Source organism: Scyliorhinus torazame, chromosome 2 (genome assembly GCF_047496885.1).
Source record: "Scyliorhinus torazame isolate Kashiwa2021f chromosome 2, sScyTor2.1, whole genome shotgun sequence".
Lineage (NCBI taxonomy): Eukaryota > Metazoa > Chordata > Chondrichthyes > Carcharhiniformes > Scyliorhinidae > Scyliorhinus > Scyliorhinus torazame.
Genome location: NC_092708.1, coordinates 374,002,794 through 374,015,055, shown reverse-complemented (window position 1 = coordinate 374,015,055; position 12,262 = coordinate 374,002,794). Strand labels below are relative to the sequence as shown.

The window sequence follows — 12,262 nt, the reverse complement described above, 5'->3', positions numbered from 1 at the left end:
GGCCGTTCTGGAAATCAATGTACAGATCGCCGACGTTACCCTCATTAACGCTCTCTCATATCTCATGAAAAAACTCAATAAACTAAACACTATTTGCCACTAAGAACAATTCGTGATTGGTTAGTTTTATCCCAGGTTATGGACACGATTAACTGCAGTATTTGTATGGAAAGAAACAGATCAGTTTCAGGTTATGATAATATTAGCTCAGTTTTTCTCTCCACCAATGTTGCCAGATCCAAGTTCCGAGGCATTTGATTTTGTATTGTGTTTAATTCACTGCTACTTCTCTTCCAGGAATGCTCGAGACGTTTTCTGCTCTTCTCTGTGGTATTTCTATTTATTCACCTTCATGATTTAACAAATTATCCTGTAGCCTCTGTGCTTTCCTCACACTCTTGTTTGATGAAGGGAGTAACATTTGTAATTCTACAGTCCTCTGGCACCACTTCTGCATCCAAGGAGGACTGGAAGATCTGTAATTCATTTCACCTCAGCATCCCCAAAGTTATCCTATATAGTCCTGGTGACTAATTAACTTTAGGTACAGCCAGCCTTTTTAGTACATCCTATTTATCAATTCTAAATCCAGCCAATATCAACTACATTTTGGAGGCACCTTCTTCCTTGATAAAGATAGATGTAAAACACCCTATCCTAGATTGACATCGAGGATCGCAGAAACACCAGCCCATTTCCTTTGCTCCAGAATCTCCAATCACTATTGCTTTTACAACCTTTCTCCTGCCTCTCTGTACAGCGGAGACGCTAATGATGCCATGGACTTGGCTCTGGTGGTATGTCCTAAAGGAATCATCACCACCACCAACATTCAGAACAAATCTTGGTGAGGTAGCCAGATTAACTCATGGAACTTCTGCAAAATCTGTCTTTCAAAATAAATAATTAATTCATGGATATGGGTGTTGCTGGCTTGGCCAGCATTAATTACCAATCCCAATTACCCTCAAGATGGTGGTCGCGAGTCGCCTCCTTGAAGCGCTGCAGTCCATGTGGCATAGGTACACTCAGTGCTGTTGGGGTGATGGAACGGCAATATATTTCCAAGCCAGGATGGTGAGTGGTCCTACTCATCTGACTGCCAGTCTCCCATTCCCTTAAGAAGTATCCTGAGAGTTCCCACATGGAGCATGATGCGCATCTAACAGGACTGAGTTACCATTTATTGGACTATTAGCTGTAACGGAAAAGTGTTGTGCTTACAATGATATATGTTTAGCTGCTGTTGTACAAAGAGTCAAAAGGTTCTTCTCCTTTTCCACAAACACCTTTAATTTACTTCAACAGACTCTGCACTAAACTCTAACATCACATCACCTGACAAAGGCCACCTGAAGCCCCTTTACATATCAGTGTCAATTATTGGATACTTAACATAAATGAGACAACTAATTGGAATGTCTCTTAACCCATTACTAAACAGTCTCCCCTTCCTTGGAGAAAAAAATTATTAGCTGAAAACAAAATTACAAGAGACTCAAAAACACACACGCAATTCCCCCCCTTCTTTTCTTAAGAAAAACAAAGCCACAGAAACAGACACCTTTCATTAACAATATCCAAAAGTTTCTGTGAGCTAGCCCCTCTTTTTGTAAAACAGTCTGACAATTGATAGCTACTGTCAACCCATTTAATTTTTGTTATTTCCCCTCTGTCCAACATCTGCTTCAAACTTGCGATGTCTATCCTTAATCTTTTTTCATTGCCACTTTTTGTAGAGTGCACATTTTCCCAGAGGGATTTATTGTCAATGTGACATTCAATAGGTATATTACCCAAATTCCCTAATCCCAAAACTTCTGTCAATATCCAAGATATATAAACGGCCATATCCACCGCCTCTACAAGGCTTAACGTCTCAGCAGCCAAAGTGCTTTTGACCACTCTCCTTATTTTCTTTTGTTTCCCACACAACAGGGCAACATTTACCATTGTTCCCCAAAAGGAAAATTATAATACCTCCTGCGCTTGGAACCCCTTCACATAAATTTGCATAGGACACATCACTATAAACTACGAGTTTCAAGTGCCTACGGTCACCTAAAACCAGGAACCTCAAAACACACTCCTGCATTTTTAGTTTGACCAAAGCTTTATTTGCTCTTATAATGTCTTCCATTTTGGGATCATTCATTTTTATACTAAACTCCAAGACATCAAAATTCACGTCCGGTCTAGTCTGTCTACCTAACCAATTGAGTTGCCCAATTAAACTTTGCAGTTGCTCTTTTTCCATTTTTGAAACCATTGTGTCTTTTTGTGAAACCCGGCCACGGCTAATTGCTATTGGGCTGATGCTGTCCAAATAAGATTGCTGACGTAAAGTTGCCCCTAACTTAGTCTGTCTGATTTCCAGTCCAATATATTTAAATGCACTGGAAACCTGACTTCCAACCTTGAATTCTTTCCTCAAAGCAGAGATTACAAAAGCTTCGAAATCACTAGTCCCACCCCACAAAAAATCGTCGACATGCATCATAGATGCTAGAAAGACTCCCTTTATAGTGCCAGTAAAACATTGCCGGATCTGCTTTCAACTGGCAACAGCCTAACTTTAACAAAACTGACCTTACCGAAAAATACCAGACTCTAGATGCATCATTTAATCCATATACACATTTGTTCAACTTCCAGAGTACCCCTTCTGTGTTAGCTGCCTCTTTAGGACGGTGAAAAATGTCTCTCTGGAGCCAATGCTCCTGCAAGAAGGCAGTTTTACTATCTATAGATTTGCATTCCCATGCCTTTGTGGCTAAGAGAGCCAAGATCTTTAAAATAACTTTTCCTGCCAGAGGTGAATCTACCCTTAAAACATGATCTTCTAAGTTTTCTTCAAATCTCCTCGCCACAAGCCTGGCCTTTGCTTTATAAGTTCCATCCGGAAGAACCTTTACCGTGCAAATCCATCCGTGGGATAGAACTCTTTGTCCCCTTTCCGGTACGTCCGTGTATACCCCAAATTCACTTCAACTATGCAGTTCTTGCTGTTTGGCATTTCATCTAACTTATTGGAAGCCACCAAAATCTCACGTGCATGTGGGCTTCTACTCCTATTAGTATTTGTAGTCTTTCTCATGTTCCAAGACCTTGATAAACTACGTCCCCTCTTCCCCCGGTATCTCGTTCTGTACTGCTACTGCTTGATTCTTTCCCTTCTGCTGTGGGACGTCCTTTCAATAGTTCTCGACCTTTTCCTGCGGACCAGTTCACTATCCAATGTACTATCTGAACTGGCACTGCGTTTCTGTGCCCTCCATATTTGAACTTCTTGTTCCCAATCCATTGTCTTGACTCCCTCCCTTGAATTCTGTAAATTCAACCAATGTTTATACTTTCCAGTGGCCTTCCCTGCTCTACTAATAACAGTTGCATCCTGACTAGACCCTTCAGGCAAGTGTGTCACTTTTGGACCAACTTTTGTCAGTTGTCCTTTTGGAAAAACAGCCTGTTCTAAATCATCAGAAGTGTTGTTTTCCTCTACAGAAACCCTGTCTATATCAGCTAACTGGTCCTCATAGTTCTGTAACACGTGCGTTCCAGATTACCCTGGTTCTTCATCATGTCTGTCTGCTCTGTCTAAATTTGAAAATTTGTAATCTGTACCCATTATCCTTGATGAATGTACCCTAACAGTTTGATTGCAATGTTGCAAAATAATTGTTTTGCCATCTATGCCTATGATCTTCCCTGGGCCTTTCCATTCATTAAAATGGTCTCTCTTCTAGTATACCATGTCTCCTTGCTGAAAACAGTATTTGATGGTTGTACATTATGCCTCAAAGCTCTGCGAATTCTTTCAGAGACATCTGCTTCCAAAAAAGCTTTACTACTGCTATGTAATGCATTTAAATGCTCAGCAAAGGCAGAGCTAATTGTAGTCCCATCCCAAGCTGGAGGCTGGTCATCCAAAATGGACGGAATTTTAGGATTTCTACCAAACACTAATTGATAGGGACTATAGCCCCCATACACCTGCAATGAATTATTTGTATGCACCGCCTATGCTAAAGCTGAATTTAGGTTGCAGTTTGGTCTATCTGCCAAGATTTTCCGGGGAGTTTCATCTATTATCGCATGGTTTCTTTCACACACACCATTACTAAATGGGCTTTCTGCAGCCGTATTCAGAACTGTGATATTCACGTTTTCACACATATCCCTAATCTCATCATTAGCAAATTCTCCCCCATTGTCCGTAAGGTGGGCCCATTTCTGTCCCTATCCATTTTTCCACGATTTGATCCAGAATTACTCTCTTTTCTTTACTTCGTATAATCGTTGATTGACTAAATCTGGTTGCTAAATCTACAAAATGCAAAATAAATATATTATTGGCTTTATCCCAGAACTTAAGGTCCATGGCCACAATATCGTTAGTAACCCTACTGGTTGTGCTGGTGTCCTTCTGTACTTCCTACAAACGTCACAGCAATCACTAACCTGTTCTATTAGCTTAGTATAGTCTTCATCCCTTATCCCTGCATCCTTTAATACATTTTTCAGCCTACAAGGAGACAGATGCGCAAATTGCCATTGCAATTTTAATACAACAAGCTTTTTATCAGCTAAAGTCCCATTTTCAACTGTCATTAATACATCCTTAACAACTGTACTTGAAATATTATTTGTCAGTAATGGAATACAGTGTTCCGACTGTGTGAATTGTAAGTCCACCGTCTTTCCAAAAACTGTTGCCGTATCCTGTTCCATATCCAGTTTCATGTGTGCTTTCTTCATCGACGGTCTGCTCAGAAACAAAGGTATCTCACTTGATACAACATCCGTGCTAATGAAATGGTTCACTCCGGCAATATTGCAAGGGATCACCTCTCTTTTCAGCGACTTCAGAGTATTATCATCCCCAAACCTGAAACTTAAGGAACTGTCAAATTCCTTAACCTTGTTATGATTTTCAGCATTCAAGGAGTCCAGGTAACATTTTAACCAGTCAATTCCACACACAGTAGATGTGCAGCCACTGTCCAATTCAGCATAATTGAAGGATTCTACAACCAACACCCTCATTACCGGCGTAAAACTGCTTGTTAATAGGACAATGCCTTCTTTCTGGTCACTATCTTTTTCCTCTTCTGACTTTCCTGTGTCATGTGTTGCTTCAGACACTATTATAACGTGTTGGACAGTTGAAAACATAATGGTATTGAGAGTCACATCGATTTATCATGCCCTGTGCATTTCTGGGGTTCATCTTCCTAATGTAGGTTCTATCTGGGTTTCTGTCTTCATAATTTCCGGGTCCCGATCTCCTTCTATAGTCTTGGAACCTGTTTGTAGCCGTACGATTTTGACATCCTGTTAGTAGTGTATCTTCCATATCCTGCTTTATTGCAGGCTAACCTATTTGGGTCATCAGAGCCATCGGAATCAAATGTTTCCCCAGAAACCTTTTTTAAAACTTCTGTCATCTGATCGAATAAGGTATCCTTATCTGCAAACTGAACTCCTATCAAAACCATGAGCCTACCCATGTTGCTCACTCTAGCACACTCAAGTAATTTAAAGGCCAACACAGACTGTGGAAATTCCAGGTTGTGTTTCTGCAGCCTTTTATATAGTCTGCCAAATTCCATTATATAGTCTTGAATGGAGAAATCCTCTATTTTCCAGAACCTATCAAAATCTGACCATGCTTCATACGCACTTAACCAGTCATCCTTCTTATAAATCTTATCCATATAACGTAATAGAGTCTGCAGACCTTCTTCTGAGTCCAACTCTTCCAATTCCAGTTCAGAAAACACTTTGCTCCAGATTTTACTGTCATGAGGTAGAGAAAGAGCCAATGCCATACATTGTTTTGTCTTTCCCAAGGCAGTTACTTTAGTCCACATAACTACTGCACTTCTCCATTGGTCGGACGATCCACTTTCAGAAAATAAGGGGGGGGGGGTAGTCATATCCAACCATCTTTATCCTAGGTTCAGCCATATATCTTTGTTGTTTTTTTTCACATTCACTCCTTGGTTTGGTCTGGAAAAGTTGTATCTTTCAACCCTTCACATTTGCACAGCAACCATCCTCTGCTACCATTTGTTAGACGTTTAGCTGCTGTTGTACAAAGAGTCAAAGGTTCTGCTCCTTTTCCACAAACACCTTTAATTTACTTCAACAGACTCTGCACAAAACACTTCACATCACCTGTCACAAAGGCCACCTGAAGCGCCTTTACATATCAGTGTCAATTATTGGATACTTAACATAAATGAGACAACTAATTGGAATGTCTCTTAACCCATTACTTATCATACAATGCCTGACATCACAGTGCAGATAAACCAAAATGTCCACCAACTCAGCATCTGAAGGACAATTATTTGCAAAGACTATAACATGTAATGTTCTGCCACAGGCTCCATTCCCCCTTAGCCAAGCATTCTTTCTCACCCACAGCTAGGCTTTGACTTCTACCCTTTCTTCAACCCTATAGAAATCAATACTTGCAGCTTTAGTTCCTTTAGACTCAAATTCTCCAGATTTTTGATATCAACTACAGACCTCCCAAAGATCAACTAATCCAAACTCTCCTCAGCAACAAACGCCACTTGCCCCTTATTATTGTCATTCTCTTCTTTGAGATCTCCCTATGACACAGTCCAATCTTGTACTCCATGCAAACATGCAGCCTTACCTCCCCATACCACATCACTTGGTCCTTTGCTATTTCCATCTTTGTCCCACCATTGGTGGTAGAGCCTCCACTGACCTCAGTTTCACACTGAAACACTTCCATCTCTCCACCTTAAAAGTCTTCTCCAGAAACTGCTTTCTTTGATCAAACTTTTGCCATCTCTTCAGACTTTCCATTATTGCTAAGTGATTATTCCTTCACAAGATCATTATAGACAGAGACCATGCAGATCAATGTTTTCATTAGAATGATGGAGGTGGCGTGGCGACCTGTTAGAGGTGTAAAAGCTTATGAAGGGCCTGGATAGAGTGGATGGGCAGGAACTCTTTCCCAGGGTGGAGGGGTCAGTCACCAGAGGGCATAGGTTTAAGGTCCGTGAGGCAAAGTTTGGAGATGTGCGAGGCAGGTTTTATTTACACAGAGGGTGGCGAGTGCCTGGAATGTGTTGCCAGGGGAGGTTGTGGAAGCAGATACATTAACTGCATTTAAAAGGCATCTTGATAAATACATGGATAGGATGGGTATAGAGGGATATGGCACAAGGAAGTGCTGAGGGTTTTGCCCAAGGTTGGTATCATGACCAGTACAGCCTTGTGGGGCCGAAGGAGCTGTTCCTGTACTGTATTGTTCTTTGTTCTCACCTCAATTCATCCATCCTGTGAGACTAAAGTTCTCACCTTGCAGAATTCAGTTGATTCTTAAATTAGTCGCAGGTTTTCATCTGCACTACTTTTTCCAGAACTCCACGCCATATATTTATCACTTTATAAGAATAATAATAATAATAATAATTTATAATAATAACCCTAATTTTTTTTAAGAACCAGCCTGAAGCTTTGCCTCTTATACTACTCTTACGAACTAAATATGTCTTGGTTCAAAAATTATTTTGAAGACATTTCAATATATTTAACTAATTTATATAATCTTTTAAAAAATCTCCTTTAAGACCTCCTATTTTTGCCTGAAAATCCCATTTTCCTGACTCTCCCTCCCCTTGCACACAAAAAGGATGTTGAGACATTTTACACATGGAAGGAAGCACAATGTGATTTGTATCTCTCAGGCCCGAGTCGCCGGTTTACCTGACAAATGGGATTATAGTGCATACTTACATCCCCTGTATATCCTATAGTAGATTATAGGAAAGATTCATGCTCATTATGTCACCATTTTGTGAATATTTGAAGAGTAGACATGACAGTCTACAAAACTAGTATTACAGCCATCCAATAATACTGATGAGACAACAACATCCTGGGCATTCTGACAATGTCAGAACCTGCAGCATTGAACAAAAATATATATTTTTTTAAAAATCACTTCAACCTCAATTTAGCATAATCCACTGGGGATTAATTTGTACAACACACAGATCTGTGATGGTTCCTTACCATACTGTCTCTTTCTTTGAAAAAATACAGTTGTCATGTATTAAAGGGACAGAACAAGTTTGAGAAAAGAGAACTTCATTTTTACTGGCCTATAGACACTGTTTTGAAGCAACCACAAAAGATACACCATTTCATGAAAGAAACTGGCAAATATCTCTTCACTTATTCGCAAGAAAGAATGAAAAATTTACAGTACATGGCATGCAAGTAATACTGATCTTTTAATTGCCATCTATTTCCCAAACAGAAATGGTTGCAAACACATTCCTTGAAGCCAATGAGTGCCTTTTTGAAAATCTTGTGCTACTTAAATACAGCATCATAATATTAGAGGTGCTAATTTGCTAAATCTTCCCGTGGCACTCACAGCTGTTACACTTAACATGCCACACATCTCATACATTTAAACAGCAATGATATCTGCCATTCAAATGAGTTATCTGCCGGGAGGGAATCCAGCCGTGTGTTTCTCTGCTCATTTTATTAATCATTAATTAATTAACAGGCACAGCTTGGATTTCTAACATCTGCAGATGCTATAGATGCGTGGGGGGGGGGGGGGGGGTGTTGAATTGTATCAAATTTTAAACCAACCTGTAACATAATAGCCACTCTCCATGTTTTATACATCTAGTAGATTTCTCTAAAATCTGAATTGGAAAGGAGTTTACCTTAACAATTGTGAATCTGAGAGCTCGATTTCCTTTTCCAGACAGTTTGAGAAGGCAAGGTTAGATTTATCTGAATTGTGGTTCTTGCTTCTGGAATCCGGGCTGTGTCTCCCCCACTCTCCTCCAGGATGATGTGCAGACATCTCTGGCCCCAGGCTGTGTTACACCGTGCAAGCTCCCGATTCACTCACTCAGCACCGGCTTACAATGTAACACCAAAGAACAAACGGATCGCCCTGGTAGACTACCCGGCTTCACTTCCTGCCGACTCCCTCCTCCGCCTCACCATGCACCACTTCGTTCTATTTTTTCTCTCTCTTTGTCTGTTTACCCTCTTTCCGTCTGGCAATCTCCTTCTTCTGCAGCTTTCACCACATTTTCCCCACCCACACCTAACCACTTTACGGCAACGTTGTAAAATTCCTCCAAAAAAACAAAGGTTCTGCTTCCACGCCCCCTACAAATATTGTAGCAAACCGGCTCAGAGGGTGGACCCAACACTTTGATTGACAGCACCCACAGTTTTTTAATATAGTGTCAGTCACTTTGGCATCACGGATTTATTGAACACCTGATTTCATGGATGAACCAGTTCTGCAATGGCATTTGCAACTGTACCCACGAACCATGTGTGTTGACTGACATGTTTGCCTTACTCGTATCCCTATTCATGCTGAACCTTTGATTTATGTCTGCCGAAATATTCTCCTCTTTGCCAGATTTTCCACGACCCACTGTTATTTTGTCCCCACTACAGCTCATCAGAACCCATCTTTTGTTTTTGTCTTATGACCACCTCAATTTGCCTTGCACTATCTGATGCGACCATCAATTCACACAAGACGGAGGGTTGAAGTGAACAGTGGTTTTAATCAGCTAGAGCTGTGCCTGCCTGCGACTGCTCTGTACTGAGTGCCGCCTACAGGCTGCAGATCTATATACCTCCCCCGAGGGGGCGGAGCCATAGGCGGAGCCCACAAGGGCACCAACATAATACAATGTAATGTAATACAATGGTGGCCCACAGGCGGAGCCCACAAGGGCATCAACATAATACAATGTAACATAATGTAATACAATGGTGAATGGTAGCAGTAATACATTCACCACATTATCATCCCATTTGTCAGGTAAACAGGCGCCGGAGTGTGGCGACTCAGGGCTTTTTACTTATGACGATAAAGATTATTATTAAACTCTCTTGCCCTCCAACCTATCTAAATATTTATATCTCCTGCCCCACCACACCCCTTTTCCCCGACTAGTGTCAATCACTACTGTGGAGTAGTGTATAGATTTTTCTGCAATTTCTCACTATGCATTGTGCGGAGTCTGCACGTTCTCCTCGTGTCTGTGTGGGTTTCCTCCAGGTGTTCCGGTTTCCTCCCACAAGTCCTGAAAGACGTGCTTGTTAGGTGAACTGGACATTCTGAATTCTCTCTCCGTGTATCCAAACAGGCACCGAAGTGTGCCGACTAGGGGATTTTCACAATAACTTCATTGCAATGTTAATGTAAGCCTACATGTGACACTAATTAAGCTGATTATTATCAAAAAAATGTTATTTGTCGTTTTGTGAAAAACAATGTGGAATAATTGTTGACATCTTTCTAATGATGCGAAGTAACAACTTGAATTTATATAGCACAGTTATAACATAGTAAAAATCCCCACGGTGTTTCACAGAAGCATCGTCAAACAAAATTTGACACCGAGCCACATAAGGAGATTCTGCCAATCACAGTACAGAAGGAAGCTGGTCTCACTCCCCTAACCTTTACCCCCTAGGCCTGCACATTTTGAGCTAAAGTAAACATGGGTCCTTTAGAAGCAGAGACAGGAGAAATTATTATGGAGAATGAAGGAATGTCAGAGACATTGAATATAGATATATGTGTCTGCACAGCCGAAGACGCAGGTTGCATGCCAAAAATTGGGCGCAACCTATGTCCGAAAAAGTGAGGAAACTAAGATAATCAATGTCAACAGACAAAAAAGTACTGGAAAAATATAATGGGTTAAAATCCAACAAATCACTAGGACCTAATGGCCTACATCCTAGAGTTTTTTAAAAAATAGCTGCAATTGCTGGTGTATTGTCAAATTTTGAGGTGTCACTGGCTCGGCCAGCAATTATTACCCATTCCTGATTGCCCTTGAGTGGTGGTGAGTGTAGCCATCTGGGATGGCCACTTCCCGATTACAAAATGGACACTTTGCAAAGACTGCAGGGAAAATGGACAATACTGAGAAAGCAAGCAGGTGCAGGGTTTGTCTGTTGATGTGAGCCGCAGCTCCCAGACAAGACCGAAACTGCAAAGTCATTACCATACTAATGAGCCATCTATGGGGACAAAAGAGTAACATTTAAGTAAACTATACCAAGGCAGACACCCCAGCGCCAGAGGAGACCAGAACAAAGCAGGCCAACGGCCACCTAGGACACGCCCAGCCATCAGGGCACCACCCCTTTATTGGAGAAAATCGATAGGAACGATTGAGAAACAGTCCAATTAATTGGGGCCAAGTTCAAGGCCCGCCCAAAAGCGCGTGAAGCCCCTTTTGGGTATAAGAAGGATCCAAGAGAGAATCGCTCTCTTGGCTCTGGCTCTCACCGAGGAGAGACCTGCCTAAAAGCTGCACCAGAACAAGTAAGTCCAAGGTCAACGCACGCTACCAGACAGACGATCTTAGCTGTTCCCCTTCACCACTTCAACCCCAGCAGCCTCAGAACCGAACAACGACATTGTTCCTCTGACTGAGTGGGCGCCCAAAGCTAAGTATAGGCTTTAGCAGTAGTGATAGTTTAGTCTGTAGTATTTGTGCATGATTATATTTAACTGTGTGTGAAAATAAATCAGCATTTGACTTTGAACTAACTAACTGGTGTATCGAGTCTTTGATCAGTATTCGGTTTGAACCTTGTGGCGGTATCGAAAGATACCTGGCGACTCTAGAGCAAAACGTAATTGGAATTAAGGAAGGCGACCATATTGGCCGCCATATTCAGAGCCAAATAAAGAGAAACACAAATTAGCAACATGAGCTACTTTTATTAACTGCTGCAGTCCATGTGGTGCAGGTGCACAGAGAGGGAATTCCAAGATTTTGACTCAATGAAAGAAAATATATTTCCAAATCAGGATGAGTGGCTTGTTGGGGAACATCCAGGTGGCGGTGTTTCCATGTGTCTGCTGCCCATTTCCTTCTAGACGATCATGGTTGTGGGTTGAAGATGTGCTGTCTGAGGAGGCTTGAAGAGTTCCTGCAGTGTATCTTGTAGATGGTACACTTTGCAACTGTGCGTTGGTGGTGAAGGGAGTGAATGTTTGTGGATGGGGTGTCAATTAAACAGACTGCTTCGTCCTGGATGGTGTCCAGTGTTGCTCTTTCTAGCTTTATTCTATTTGCTCTGTTTCGGTCACCTTTGCTCATGAGTCGCCAGGTATCTTTATGATACCGCCACGTGGTTCAAGTTTAGGTTATGATCAATAACACAGCCCACCGCTTAGTAAGGATTAAAACAA

At 41.4% G+C, this 12,262-nt stretch overlaps 1 protein-coding gene across 3 annotated transcripts in view; it reads right to left on the bottom strand.

The window, feature by feature from the left end:
* The window catches only part of rps6kl1 (ribosomal protein S6 kinase-like 1), a 58,790-nt gene extending 49,637 nt beyond the window's left edge, over positions 1-9,153 (bottom strand). For all 3 annotated transcript variants that reach the window (XM_072493141.1, XM_072493146.1, XM_072493153.1), the window contains exon 1: positions 8,736-9,153. The gene's annotated coding sequence lies outside the window, so the exon portion shown is untranslated. The remainder of the gene's footprint in view (positions 1-8,735) is intronic.
* Between the last annotated feature and the right edge of the window lie 3,109 nt (positions 9,154-12,262).